At 47.5% G+C, this 14,464-nt stretch overlaps 1 protein-coding gene across 4 annotated transcripts in view; it reads left to right on the forward strand.

Annotated features, from left to right (window-relative positions):
• Positions 1-578: 578 nt before the first annotated feature.
• Positions 579-14,464, forward strand: part of LOC119979737 (CREB3 regulatory factor-like) — a 131,225-nt gene continuing 117,339 nt past the window's right edge. For all 4 annotated transcript variants that reach the window (XM_038822326.1, XM_038822324.1, XM_038822328.1 and 1 more), the window contains exon 1: positions 579-704. The gene's annotated coding sequence lies outside the window, so the exon portion shown is untranslated. The remainder of the gene's footprint in view (positions 705-14,464) is intronic.

Below are 14,464 nucleotides of genomic sequence, written 5' to 3' on the forward strand. Positions count from 1 at the left end.
CTCGGGGGAGGGGGCAAGTGTTCCCAGTCCCAGTTCCCAGGGTGGTGTTCAGAATCTCTGGGGGGGGGGGGGGGGGGGACCGTGACCCCACAAAGCTGTGACTGTGAATGCAGAGAGCCTCCTGCAGAGTCACCGCTGACATGGTGACATCTGAGCACAGGGCTGGCCAATTCCCACTTTCCCTCCAATAAATGTCCGCTTCGTGCGCATTTTGGGGGGGGGGGGGACATTTATTTCCCTTTCTCCTCTAGAGGGGGTGAAGTGTATCAGTCCCGCCTTCTCCCAGTGACAGCGGCGATCACCCGGGCGGGGGGGGGGGGGGGGGGTGGTGATGCCCTTTGGGGAGAGGTTTATGGAAAAGAAAGAATTGGGAATATTTGCGTTTATTTAACCCCCCCCCCCCCCCCCACCCCCCACCCCCCCCCCCCACCCACCCCCACCCCCACCCCCACCCACACCAAATTGTATGACGGGAGCTGCCATGAATCGCACCCAACATTCTCGCTTTAAAGCTGCAGATGACAAGTGTGAGCATGTGACAGGGGGATGGGGGAGGGGGAGGGTTTGTGGATTGGGTCATATGATCAGCTTCACGGAATCAAAACAAACCCAGCAGCAAAACTGAGGAATGGGAATGGGAAGGGGGGCCGAGGTTTGATTTCAGGACCTAGGTGCAGCGAACTTCCAGGAATCTGCAACAAGAAGTAAGTGAATTGTGTCGAAATGTGTCAGTTTCGGGCTGATCAGTTTCAGGGAAGGGGCTGGATCGCTACAATGTTGCCACTTGTGTGTGTTTGTTGTTGTTGCAATCTCACTGATCTGCCGCGCTATATATAGGTTGCAGACATGAGTAAGGGCTGTTGGTGCACTCCAGTCCCCCCACCCCCAGAATCAGCCCCTCTGTTAAAGGCTCGGTGCTGCCGGACGCTCTGGGTTTGTTCCCCTCCCCGTTCCGTTTCAGGCTTTGCCTCCCTGTAATCGCAATTGGACTCGTCTCCACACTTGTCTAATGTTGCAAATAGGAAACTCTTCAATTATTCTTTTTTTTAAAGCCCTGTAAAACACCAAAATAAATCCCGAAAGGTGTCAAATTCACTGCTGTGTATTTTTTATTTTAAATTTTGAGCTGACATTCAGCTTCAGATATGTTTGTGCTTGGGGCTGGCTGGGAGGCGGAAATCGGTTTGAGATTAGGTTTAAGGTGCAAAGGACTCAGTTTCCTTCATTGGGTCGGGAGTGCTTTTAAAGGGCCACTCACCGCCTTCTCGATTGCGGGGGGGGGGGGGGGGGGGTTCGTTCTCGGTTTTCCGGTCCTCTTTGCAAAGTGCAATAGTCCAAATTGCAAACTACAAATCCGGGAGGCCATTTTATCCAACCTGCCAGGGAAGCGGATGCTCCCTGATGGAACCGTCCCGTGAATTATTCCAGAGAATCTTCAATCTTCCCACCCAGCCCAAGGCCATTCAAAAAGTGTTTAACTCTTTCTAAGGAAGTGCTGAACTGGTCTCTTTGCCAGATTACTCCGCGGTTTGGGATTTAACTGTTTGTAACCCGACCCCCAATGTTTAGCTGAGGACCTCTTCTTTTTTTTAATATAGACTGAAGTGGACACTTTTTTTTATTTGTAACATTTTGTCAATATCTGCATGCCCTGGATGCTGTGGACCAGCCTCATGGTGGGGGGGGGGGGGGGGGTTACCTCGCCTGAAGGTTGCATCCGGCTGCTTCAAGTTAGTCGCTGGCAATATTGTGGCTCTTGGCAAATCATTCACTTGGGGCGAGATCTTCCGGGCCCGCGGCTGGCTTCCCGGCAGCGTGGGGTGGATTCAATGGGAAATCCCATTGACAGTGAGAGGGAACCAGAAGATCCCACCCACTGCCGAGAAACACGCGGAGAAGCCAGAGAATCTCGTCCTTTTCCACAGACATGCACAAATACTGGTCCCTTAAGAAGACAAGGGCCCTTTTGCAAAACGGCAGAATGCTTTTTTCTTGGCCTTTATCATCACCCAAGATGTATTTCAGTTTGAATTTTAAAGTTTTTCTTCTTCAGCATGCCACCATTTCATATGGGTGGCACAGTTAGCGCTGGTGGCTCACAGCTTCAGGGTCCCGGGTTCAATTCCAGCCTCGGGTGACTGTGTGGAGTTTGCATGTTCTCCCCATGTGTGCATGGGTTTCCTCCAGGTGCTCCGGTTTCTTCTCACAGTCCAAAGATGTGCAAGTTAGGTGGATTGGCCATGATAAATTGACCCTTCATGTCCAAAAGGTAAGGTGGTGTTACTGGGTTACGGGAATAGAGTGAGGCATGGATTAGGGACGCCCTTTCCAAAGTGCCCATGCAGACTCGATGGGCCGAATGGCCCCCTTCTGCACTGTAAATTCCATGATCTATGATTTGACAGGTCCTAATTCCATAAATTATAAGATGTTGCCGACTTGTGTTTTATTCGGGACACCAATGTGTTGCAGAGGCCCACTTACAAAGAGTTAGTCTGGGTGCTGGTTTTGAGTAGATGACCCTGAAAAAAGCAAACTTAAGTCATTGATTATAATACAAAACATTAATAGTTAAGTGGTGAGTCAGGGAAAAGGCGAGAGAGAGAGTGATGGGTCAGCACTGGGCTGAAAAGGATGAGATGGATGGTGAAGCACTGAAAAGGGGATCGAAAAATGGATCAGGATAATTAATGTTGGGGCTAGCGAGAGAGAGAAAGATCAGTGCTGTCATAGAAAAGGAGGTAAGAAAAGATACAGAAATGTGAGGTCATGATAGAGGAAGCAGTTCACAATGAGAATTATGCATGAACGAGGGGCAGCACGGTGGCGCAGTGGGTTAGCACTGCTGCCTCACGGCGCCAAGATCCCAGGTTCGATCCCTGGCTCTGGGTCACTGTCCGTGTGGAGTTTGCACATTCTCCCCGTGTCTGCGTGGGTTTCGCTCCCACAACCCAAAGATGTGCAGGGTAGGTGGATTGGCCACGCTAAATTGGCCCTTAATTGGAAAAAATGAATTGGGCACTCTAAATTTATAAAACAAAAAATGCATGAACGAGGTGGAAGTCAATTCAGGATGGTGACAGGAGAAAGAAGAGGAGGATCGATGTGGATCATGGTTTTTTTTTAAATTGTAGTGAGCGAGATTAGATAACGGGAAAAAGAAGAGGAGAAAAAGAGATCAAGTTCTATTGGGAGTTTTGAAGGAGAGGCATCCTTATTGAGGCAATGGATTCTCAGGGAGCCTGACAGAGTAAATGCTGAGAGGTTGTTTCCCCTTGTGAGAGAGTCTAGGATCTGACCGCATAATCTCAGAGTAAGGGGTCACGATTTAAGACGGGGATGAGGAGGAATTTTTTCTCTTGAGGGTAGTGAATCTGAGGATTTCATTACCATTAAGAGCTGTAGAGGCTGTGCATTTGAGTGTTAGGGCAGTACGATAGCACAAGTGGCTAGCACTGTGGCTTCACAGCACCAGGGTCCCAGGTTCGATTCCCTGCTGGGTCACTGTCTGTGCGGAGTCTGAACATTCTCCCCATGTCTGCGTGGGTTTCCTGCGGGTGCTCCGGTTTCCTCCCACAGTCCAAAGACGTGTAGGTGAGGTGGATTGACCATGCTAAATTACCCTTGGTGTCCAAAAAAAAGGTTAGGAGGGGTTATTGGGTTACGGGGATAGGGTGGAAGTGAGGGCTTAAGTGGATCGGTGCAGACTTGATGGGCTGAATTGCCTCCTTCTGCACTGTAAGTTCTATGTAAGAGGACCCTGTCTTATCAGTAAGGGAATTGAAGGTTATGGCGATAAGGCGGGAAAGTGGAATTGAGGATCATATCAGTTCAGAATGATCTCGTTGAATGGCGGCGCAGACTTGATGGGCCGAATGGCCTACTTCTGCTCCTGTGTCTTATGGTCTTCTAAGTTAATGAGTGCAAAGGAGAGAAGATCAAGATGATTGAAAAGAGGGAAGGACATTAGGATACTGACTGGAAGATATGGATGAGAGGAATGATTGATTGAGGAAGGAAGATAGAGATGGTGAGAAGGGTTAGAATATAGAGGAAGTGGAGAGGTGCGGGATCAAGATTAATTGTTATGATTGGTAAACAGCTCCATTCTGGTAGTAACATGCGATGGCCAGGACCATAGAATGCAATCTTGACAGATCTTGGATCTTATTTAAATCTAGCAATGTCCATGTTCCAATAATGGGAGGTCAGGCAGCAGAAGGTTGGAATCTGAGCAGGCAGTTGCTGAGAGTTTCCGAAGTGGTTTGGAGGGTAACATTGGAGCGTTGGAAGTAGGTGATCTTTGTGGTGGAGAATGTGGATGTTCAGTTCAGGGTCAAGGCGAATGTTAAGGCTGCTAACTATCTGGTTGAGACTGTGACATTGGCCGGGAAGAGGCATTGGATCAGTAGGACTATGGGATTTTTGGTCCTAAGATAATGACCTTGTTCTTTGCAATGATTGAAACAGAGAAAATAGGAGCAGAAATAGGGCATGTGGCCCTATGAGCCTGCTCCACCATTCGTTATGATCGTGGCTGTTCATCCACCAGAGTAACGTGTTCCTGCACCCCCCCCCCCCCCCCCCCCCACCCCACCACCCCCATATCCTTTACCCTCTCTAACTCCTTCTTGTAAACATACAATGTTTTGGCCTCAACTGCGTTCTGTGATAGAGAATTCCACAGGCTCATCACTCATCTCAGTCCCAAATGGTCTACCCTGTATCCTCAAACTGTGACCCTGGTTCCAGACCACCCCCCCCCCCCCCCCCCCCCCCCCCCCCCCAACCATCGGGAACATCCTTCCTGCATCTACCCTATCTAGTCCTGTTAGCATTTTATGGGTCTCGATGAACCCCTCCCCCGCCCCTCATTCTTCTAAACTCCAGCACATATAAACCTGACAACTCAATCTCGCCTCGTATGTTGGTCCTGCCATCCCAGAAATCTGTGGTGAATCTTCGCTGCACTCTCTCTACAACAAGAACATCCTTCCTCAGAGAAGGAGACCAAAAGTTCTCTCACTGTTCTAGGTGTGGTCTCACTAAGGCCCTGTATAATTGCAGCAAGACATCCCTGCTCTTGTACTCGAATCCTCTCGCTATGAAGGTTGCTATACCATTTGCTGCCCCTGCATGCTTACTTTCAGTGACTGGTGCACAAGGACACCCAGGTACCATTGTACGTTCCCATCTTTCAATCTATAGCCATTCAGGTAATTATCTGCCTTTCTGTTTTTGCTATCAAAGTGGATAACCTCCCATTTATCCACATTATACTGCATCTGCTGTGCATCTGTCCACTCTCTCAGCTTGTCCAAATCACACTGAAGCATCACTGCATCCTCCTCCTCAGCTCACACTCCCAACCAACATGGGCAGCACGGTAGCATAGTGGTTAGCACAGTTGCTTCACAGCTCCAGGGTCCTAGGTTCAATTCCCCGCTGGGTCACTGTCTGTGAGGAGTCTTCATGTTCTCCCCCGTGTCGGCGTGGGTTTCCTCCGGGTGCTCCAGTTTCCTCCCACAGTCCAAAATGTGCAGGTGGTTTGGCCATCCTAAATTGCCTGTAGTGTTCAAAAACGTTCGGTGGGGTTACTGGGTTGTGTGGAGATGCGGTCTGAGGTGGGTTGGTCTTTCTGATGCAGACTCGATGGGCCAAATGGCCTCCTTCTGCACTGTAAATTATATGTCTAACATTGTATCATACTGAAGAAATTTGTGGTCTTCAAAGATTCAATGTTATGCAGCAGTTGGCCAGGGGTCGAGGAAAGTTGTTCAGAGATGAAGAAGTTGGATGTTATTGAAATTTATGGAGCTCTGTTATATGGGATATTAAAAGGTATGAAGCAAAGACAGGACAACAGAGTTAAGTTGCAGCTCATCCTGACCAAATTGAATAGGGGAGCAAGTGCGAGGGGCTCAATGGCTTGGTTCTGAAATGTTCCTATTGTTGTACCAATGGAAACTCACCCCATGTCTGTGGGGATGTCGCCAAAGGGTTAGCAGGTATATGAGGAAGAGGAGTGGGTCAAGGAAGGAGTCCAGAGGTAATGGTGTGGGAACAGGCAGATCTTTTAGCTATGTTTGGATGGATAGGAATGAAACCAAACAAGGGCAATCTCTAAACTGGACACTGGAGGAGCGGCAGTGAAGGGAATGATAGAGTTGACATTTCTCCCATGAGGAAGGGTTAGAGTCATGAAATATCTCATTTCTAACTTTGATTTAGGGCTGTAACAGGAGCAGAAATCTGATCAAAAGATTTAGACATGGAGTTGTGGGAACATATTTTGGAGGATTTGATTGTATGATGAAGGGTTTTGTGGAGAAAAGGGAGGCTGGAGATGGGTGAATAGTTGGTATAAAAAAGTGAGATTTGAGGAGTGGGGCGACATCAGTTCTGAAAGGAAGGAAGAAGTTGCCATTGATGGGCAGTCCCAGTTCCATGTCAGTTCGTATGGGCGGGGTCAGGAAAGGAGGTTGATTGGGTGCCGGAGCTGGGTTTCCTACATCACATCAGCCTGGAGAGGTCATGAGGGGAGATGGCGATCAACAAACAGGGTCTAGTGTAAGGCATGGGGGAGATTGGCATGAGGTGTGGCTTGGTGGGAAATTGGGGGAGTGTCGGGCCAGCATCAGCTGAGAGGTGGAGATGCCGGTGTTGGACTGGGGTGAGCTCAGTAAGAAGTCTTACAACACCAGGTTAAAGTCCAACAGGTTTGTTTTGAATCACTAGCTTTCGGAGCGCAGCTCCTTCCTCAGGTGAATGAAGCGGTAGGTTCCAGAAACATACATACATATATATATATATATATATATATATACACACAAAGTCAAAGATGCAAGACGATACTTTGAATGCGAGTCTTTGCAGGTAATTAAGTCTTTACAGGTCCAGACGGAGCATCTGGAGAGAGGGATAATCCCAGGTTGTGAATTGTCTCCAGCCAGGACAGTTGGTAGGATTTCACAAGCCTGTTGGACTTTAACCTGGTGTTGTAAGACTTCTTACTGAGCATCAGCTGAGGCAGCTCAGTGGATGGTGTTCGATCTCCGTGACAAAATGTCCATGAGCTCCTCGTACCTGCAGATGAGGGGGGTGTGGCAGGATGATGGGATTTAAGATGACTGTCGGCAGTAGAGCAGGTGTTGTCTTAGCTCTTTGGGGTGAGGCTCAGTACTGAGGAGTACTGCTCGTCTTGGCAGAGGAGAGGGAAAGCTGTTGTTGCTTGAAGTTGGTCCATCAAATCAGAGGATGGCTGCTCAACACTGATTTGTTCATCTGTTATACTGAAGCTTGTGGCCGTTGGATTGGAGTGCTGGAGCACAGCGGGGCTGGTTTAGCACAGGGCTAAATAGCTGGCTTTGAAAGCAGACCAAGGGCAGGCCAGCAGCACGGTTCAATTCCCGTATCAGCCTCCCCGAACAGGCGCCGGAATGTGGCGACTAGGGGCTTTTCACAGTCACTTCATTTGAAGCCTACTTGTGACAATAAGTGATTTTCATTTCATTTTCATACCAGGAGAGATCAATCAGAATGGGAGAAACCTTCAATGTTGTACTGGGGAAAATGGTGAAGGTAAATAAGTAGATCCACCGTTGCAGATGTAATAGCAAGCGGAAAGTTAGAGAGTGGGGAGTTATGGTCTGCAGGTGCAAGTGTGTGTGACGTGATGAGAGGAGTTGGTTAATTTAGAAAGAGAGGGCAGCATAATGGCTAGACAGCTGAGCGAAAAATAAACATAATGGTAAACCGAGATCTCCAGGTAATGATTGGAAAAAAGCCGAGAGAGGAAACCTCTTTTTTTCTTGATTTGTTCACAGGACGTGCGCATCACTGGCTAGACCAGCATTTATTGCCCATCCCTAATTGCCCCTTGAGATGGTGATGGTGAGCTGCCTTCTGGAACCGCTGCAGTCCATGTGGTGTAGGTACACCCACTGTGCTGTTAGGGAGGGAGTTCCAAGACTTTGACCCAGCGACAGCGAAGGAAGAGCGATATAGTTCCAAGTCAGGATGGTGTGTGATCTGGAGGGGAACATGCAGCTTGTGTTCCTATGGCAATATTGGGGAAAGGAAAAGGGGGGGGGGGTGGTCTGGGTAACAGGAAATGAGGGGGAGAGAGAGAGAGTGTGAGCTTGAGCTCAAGCTCATCAAAACAGTGATACCATTTGCCAATCAGCCTAGGCGTAATGAGCAATGCCTCAATATTTAAGGTTCTCTATGGCACGGTAGCACAGTGGGTAGCACTGTTGCTTCACTGCGCCAGGGACCCAGATTGGATTCCCGCTTGGGTCACTGTCTGTGGGGAGTCTGGGTGGGTTTCCTCCGGGTGCACTGGTTTCCTCCCACAAGTCCCGAAAGACGTGCTTGCTTGGTGAATTGGACATTCTGAATTCTCCCTCAGTGTACCCGAACAGGCGCCGGAGTGTGGCGACTAGGGGATTTTCACAGTAACTTCATTGCAGTGTTAATGTAACCCTGCTTGTGACGCTAGTAAAAGATCCTTGTTTTAAATCATCCTCGGCCTTGACCCTTCCTATCTCTTGCAACCTCACCCAGCTCTGCAACCCTTTGAGATCTTTTCACTCCAATTCCCGCCGCTTGAACATTCCTGATTTTAATTGCTCCACCATTGGTTACTGTGCCCTAATCTGATTAAGCTCCAAATTCTGGAATTCCCCTCCTCGTTCTTTGTATCTCTCCCTCTCCTTTAATATGCCATGTGTCAAACTTTGTTTGAGGACTTCTCCTGTGAGGCACCTGGATATAATTAATTATGTTGAAGGTGCTGTATAAGGTATTATTGTTGTATAATAATAATCATCTTTATTGTCACAAGTGGGCTTACATTAACACTGCAATGAAGTTACAGTGAAAATCCCCTAGTCTACTCAAAAGGAAAAAGTACAGCTTGCCCTCTGTGGTTGAGGTCAGTCTGTATCACAAGCAGAAAATGCAAGTGAGTACATGACTGGATGAAAGTGACGTAGAATTCCTGGAAATATATAACAGAAAACAAACCAGAATGCTGGCTGTTTTAGATATGAGTGTTTAAATTTCCTGTCTGGCCCCTGTTCTTGTTATGCCACATCTTGGTCTGTGCAGCTACAGCAGGGGTGGGCAAACTTTTCCGTGCAAGGGCCACATTCAGAAATTCACAATTTTAAAGGGCCGCATAGTATATTAAGTAAAATAGGGCAGCACGGTAACATGGTGGTTAGCATAAATGGTTCACAGCTCCAGGGTCCCAGGTTCGATTCCCGGCTGGTTCACTGTCTGTGCGGAGTCTGCACGTCCTCCCCGTGTGTGCGTGGGTTTCCTCCGGGTGCTCCGGTTTCCTCCCACAGTCCAAAGATGTGCGGGTTAGGTGGATTGGCCATGCTAAATTGCCCGTAGTGTCCTAAAAAGTAAAGTTAAGGGGGGGGGGGGTTGTTGGGTTACGGGTATAGGGTGGATATGTGGGTTTGAGTAGGGTGATCATTGCTCGGCACAACATCGAGGGCCGAAGGGCCTGTTCTGTACTGTACTGTTCTATTCTATTCTATAAAATAATTAATATTTAAAATAGCCAAAATAAAAGGTTTTTAAAGGAAAAAAAAGCAATTAATTTTTATTAATTAATATTTTAAAGTAGAAACTTCACATGAAACACATGTTGTGCCGAGCAATGATCACCCTACTCAAGTCAACATATCCACCCTATACCAGTAACCCAACAGCCCCCCCCCCCATTAATCTTAAAATTAAAAAAAAATAAAAAAATTTTAATTTTATTTTAAAAAAAATTTTTTATGACTTGATCTTGGTGGGCCGCATAAAGACCTTTGGCGGGCCGCATGCGGCCCGTGGGCCGTAGTTTGCCCACCCCTGAGCTACAGATATCCTGAAGCAAGTACCTGAAGCAGAGCGGAGAATCGGCGCCATTGGTGCTGGCGTGTTTGGCGCGGCAGTGATCGCGGCCCGCTCTACGCCAGCCTGCCAATCCTTGATCCGGGATGGGCCGAGCGGCCATAGCGAAAACACTTGAGTCCCACCGACGCCGTCCACACCTGCTCGTAGCCGGTGGGCACTCTGCGTGGAAGGGTCGGGTGGCGGCCTGTGTGGGGGGGGGGGGGGGGGGGAAGGAGGTCTGATCCTGGGATGGGGCCGCCGATGCGGCCTGGCCCGCAATCGGGGCTCACCGATCGGCTGGCCGGCCTCTCTGTCCCCCGGCCTCTTTTCTTCCGCGCCGGCCCCTGTACTCCTGCGCCATGTTGCGTCGGGGCCGACGCGTTGGAGGAGGCCAGAGCGCATGCGCGCATTGGCGCTGGCACCACTGCGCATGTGCGGATCCTGTGGTGCCCAGTTCGTGCCGGGATCGGCCGCTGGAGCAGCGTAAACTACTCCAGTGACTTGCTGGCCCCCTGTAGGGCCAGAATTACTCCTGGCAGCGGCCCGTTCACGCCGTCGTAAAACGCGATGGTGTTTATGATGGCGTGGACACTCTGCCACGGGATGGGAGAATCCTGCCCATAATCTTTCAACCCCTTTCTAAACCAATTCCTTAATTCACCTTTTGGGGATGTATATAAACTGAAGGGAGAGGATGAATTTAATCTGTAACGAGATACAAAATCTCAATTGACCCACCTATGAATTTTGGTATAAAACAACAAACCATGATTTTAATTATGTGTATGCTCCAATATTTTTTTTAAATGAGCCTTCCTACTCCAGTTCCATGCCAGAAATGAACATTTGATTGTGGGATGTTTGAACGCTGCCCCATATTTGTGGGGTTGGCGTCTAATGTATATTTAAATAGGTAAAGAAAAACAAGATCACCCTCTGGGACAGTTCTGAAAAAGAGGACTTGAAATGTTAGCTGTTTCTCTCTCTACAGATGCTGCCAGACCGGCTGAGCTTTTTTCAGCATATTCTGTTTTTATTTAAATAGGTTGATTTGTAAATAAAATAATCTGCAATGGTTTATAAATATGTAACTTAAAATTTCACTATTCAGGATGCATTAATCAGAATGGTACTTAGTTTAATATTAAACTAAGGAACTTGCAGCTGCAAAATACTATTTGAAGGTCGGAACCAATTTGTGCCTAGTTCGCTGGGGGAAAAAAACAGGCATTGTGACTTTTTGAAAAAATGTTTTAAAAGTTGTCAGTCAGAATTCAGTCTTGATTAAAACTAAATCTTTTAATTAGAAAGCTGTGCGGTGTTTGACAAACTTAACTAGGTTTAGATTTATTGTCACGTGTACCGAGGTACAGTGAAAAGTATTGTTCTACTTCCAGTCCAGGCAGATCATTCCATTCATGAAAAACATAGGACATACGATAAATACACATTAAAACTAAATATTTTAATTAGAAAGTTGTGTGGTGTTTGACAAACCTAACTAGATTTAGATTTATTGTCGCGTGTACTGAGATACGGTGAAAAGTATTGTTCTGTGTCCAGTCCGGACAGTTCATTCCATACATAAAAAAAACATAGGACATACGATAAATACACAATGTAAGTACATAGACGTAGACATCGGGTGAAGCATACGGAGTACAGTGCTTACACAGGAGAGAAGATGCGTAGAGAGATCAGTTCAGTCCATAAGAAGGTCATTCAGGAGCCTGGTAACAGCAGGGGGAAAAGCTGTTTTTGAATCTGTTGGTTGCATGTTTTCAGACTTTTGTAGGTTGTAGGTAAATATTACAGGTTTTTGTTGTTTGAAATTTGGGAATTGAAGATCCATTTCAAGAATCAATTCTCTGTCAATCTGAAATAGGATGGAATCATAGAAAGATTACACACAGAGAGGCCATTTGGCCCATCATAGCTGTGCCAGTTCTCCGGAAGAGCCTGTCCCCTGCCTTGTTGCTGTAGCCCTGCAAATATTTACTTTTACAGATAACAATTTCATTCCCTTTTTGATTGAATCTGCCTCTACCACACTCAAGCAGTGAATTCCAGATCCTAACAACACCCTGCATGAAAAGTGTTCCTTCTCTGGCAGGGACAAGGTCAGGAGATGCAAGGGTTTCTTTTGCTAATTATCTTAAATCTGTGCCGTCTGTATCTCCAACCCTTCACAAAGGAACATTTTCACTCTATCCACTCTCTCCAGACCCCTTATGATTTTTAATATCTTGACCAAATCTCATACATTGTTTAATTTTCTAAATTCCCTTGGGAAGGTGGGTGGTGACCTGCCTTCTTGAACTGCTGCAGTCTCTGTGATATGGGTACCTGCACAGTGCTGTTGGGGAGGGAGCTCCAGGATATTGACTCGATGACAGAGAAGGAATGGCGATTATAGTTCCGAATCACAACGTTGAGTGGCTTGGGGAGGGAACATGAAGATGGTGGTGTTCCCTTGCATCTCCTGCCCGTGTCTTACGAGGTGGTAGAGGTCACAGCTTTGGAAGGTGCTGTTGAAGGAGCCTTAGCGAGTTGCTTCAGTGCATCTTATAGTTGACAAACACTGCAGCTACTGTTCATCGGTGGTAGAGGGAGTGAATGTTGATGGTAGTGGATGATGAGGTGCCAATCAAGCAAGGCTGTTTTGTCCTGGATGGTGTCAACTTATTGAATGTTGTTGGAGCTGCACTCATCCAGGCAAGTGGAGAATATTCCATCATACTCCTGGCCTCTGTCTTGTAGGTGATGGACAGGCTTTGGGGAGTCAGGAGGTGAGTTACTCTTTGCACAATTCCCAATCTCTGACCTGCTCTTGTAGCCACAATATTTATATGTTACTCCAGTTCAGTTTCTGGTCAATGACAACCCCCCCAGGATGTTCATAATGGGGGATTCAGCAATGGTAATGCCATTGAATGTCCAGGGGCATGGTTGGATTCTCGCTTGTTGGAGATGGTCATTGCCTGGCACTTTTGTGACGCAAATGTTACTTGCCACATATCAGCCTAAGCCTGGATGTTATCCACATCTTGCTGCATATGGACGTGGACTGCTTCAGGTTCTGAGGAGTGAACATTGTGTAATCAGCAGTGAACATCCTCCATTTCTGACCTTGCGATGAAGGCATGGTAATTGATGAAGCAGCTGAAGATCACGAGGCCAAGGACACTAACCTGAGGAGCCCCTGCAGTGGTGTCTTGGATTGGATTTGTTTATTGTCACGTGTACCGAGGTACAGTGAATAGTATTTTTCTGCAAGCAGCTCAATAGATCATTAAGTACATGGGAATAAAAGAAAATACATAATAGGGCAACACAAGGTATACAATGTAACTACATAAGCACCGGCATCGGATGAAGCTTACAGGGGTGTAGTATTAACGAGGTCAGCCCATAAGAGGGTCATTTCGGAGTCTGGTTGCAGTGGGGAAGAAGCTGTTTTTGAACCTGTTCGTGCGTGTTCTCAGACTTCTGTATCTCCTGCCCGATGGAAGAAGTTGGAAGAGTGAGTAAGCGGGTGGGAGGGATCCTTGATTATGCTGCCTGCTTTCCCCAGGCAGCAGGAGGTGTAGATGGAGTCAATGGATGGGAGGCAGGTTCGTGTGATGGACTGGGCGGTATTCACGACTCTCTGAAGTTCCTTGCGGTCCTGAGCCGAGCAGTTGCCATACCAGGCTGTGATGCAGCCCGATAGGATGCTTTCTATGGTGCATCTGTAAAAGTTGGTAAGAGTTAATGTGGACATGCCAAATTTCCTTAGTTTCCTGAGGAAGTATAGGCGCTGTTGTGTTTTCTTGGTGGTAGCGCAACGTGGGTGGGCCAGGACAGATTTTTGGAGATGTGCACCCCCCAGGAATTTGAAGCTGCTAACTATCTCCACCCAGTTGATGCTGACAGGGGTGTGTACAGTACTTTGCTTCCTGAAGTCAATGACCAGCTCTTTAGTTTTGCTGGCATTGAGGGAGAGATTGTTGTCGCTGCACCACTCCACTAGGTTCTCTATCTCCCTCCTGGGGCTGAGCATGTTTGACTTCTGACAACTCCAACTTCCTTTGTGCTGGGTATGACTCCAACCAGCGGAGAGTTTCCCCCCTGATTCCCATTGACTTCAGTTTTGCTCAGGCTCCTCGTTGCCATACTCAGTCAAATGCTACCCCGCTATCAAGGGCAGTCACTCTCACCTCACCTCTGGCCTTCAGCTCTTTGTCCATTTTTTGACCCTACGCTGTAACGAAGTGCGGAGTTAGTTGGCCGTGCAGAACCCAAAATGAGCGTCAGTGAACAGGGTATTTCTGCTTCATAGCCCCCCCCCCCCAATCAGTGTGCTGATGATTGATGGAACGGTAATTAGCTGGGTTGGAATTGACCTGCTTTTTGTGGACACGTTCCAAAAAGATTCAACACATTCCACATTGCCAGAGAGATGTCAGTTTTTGTAGTTGTACTGGAACAGCTTGGCTAGGGGTGCACCTAGTTCTGGAGCTCCATATTGTCAGGGTCTTTGCAGTGTCTTCAGCCGTTTCTTGGTGTCACGTGCAGTGAATTGTAT

The sequence above is a fragment of the Scyliorhinus canicula genome, chromosome 16 (genome assembly GCF_902713615.1).
Source record: "Scyliorhinus canicula chromosome 16, sScyCan1.1, whole genome shotgun sequence".
Classification (NCBI taxonomy): Eukaryota; Metazoa; Chordata; class Chondrichthyes; order Carcharhiniformes; family Scyliorhinidae; genus Scyliorhinus; species Scyliorhinus canicula.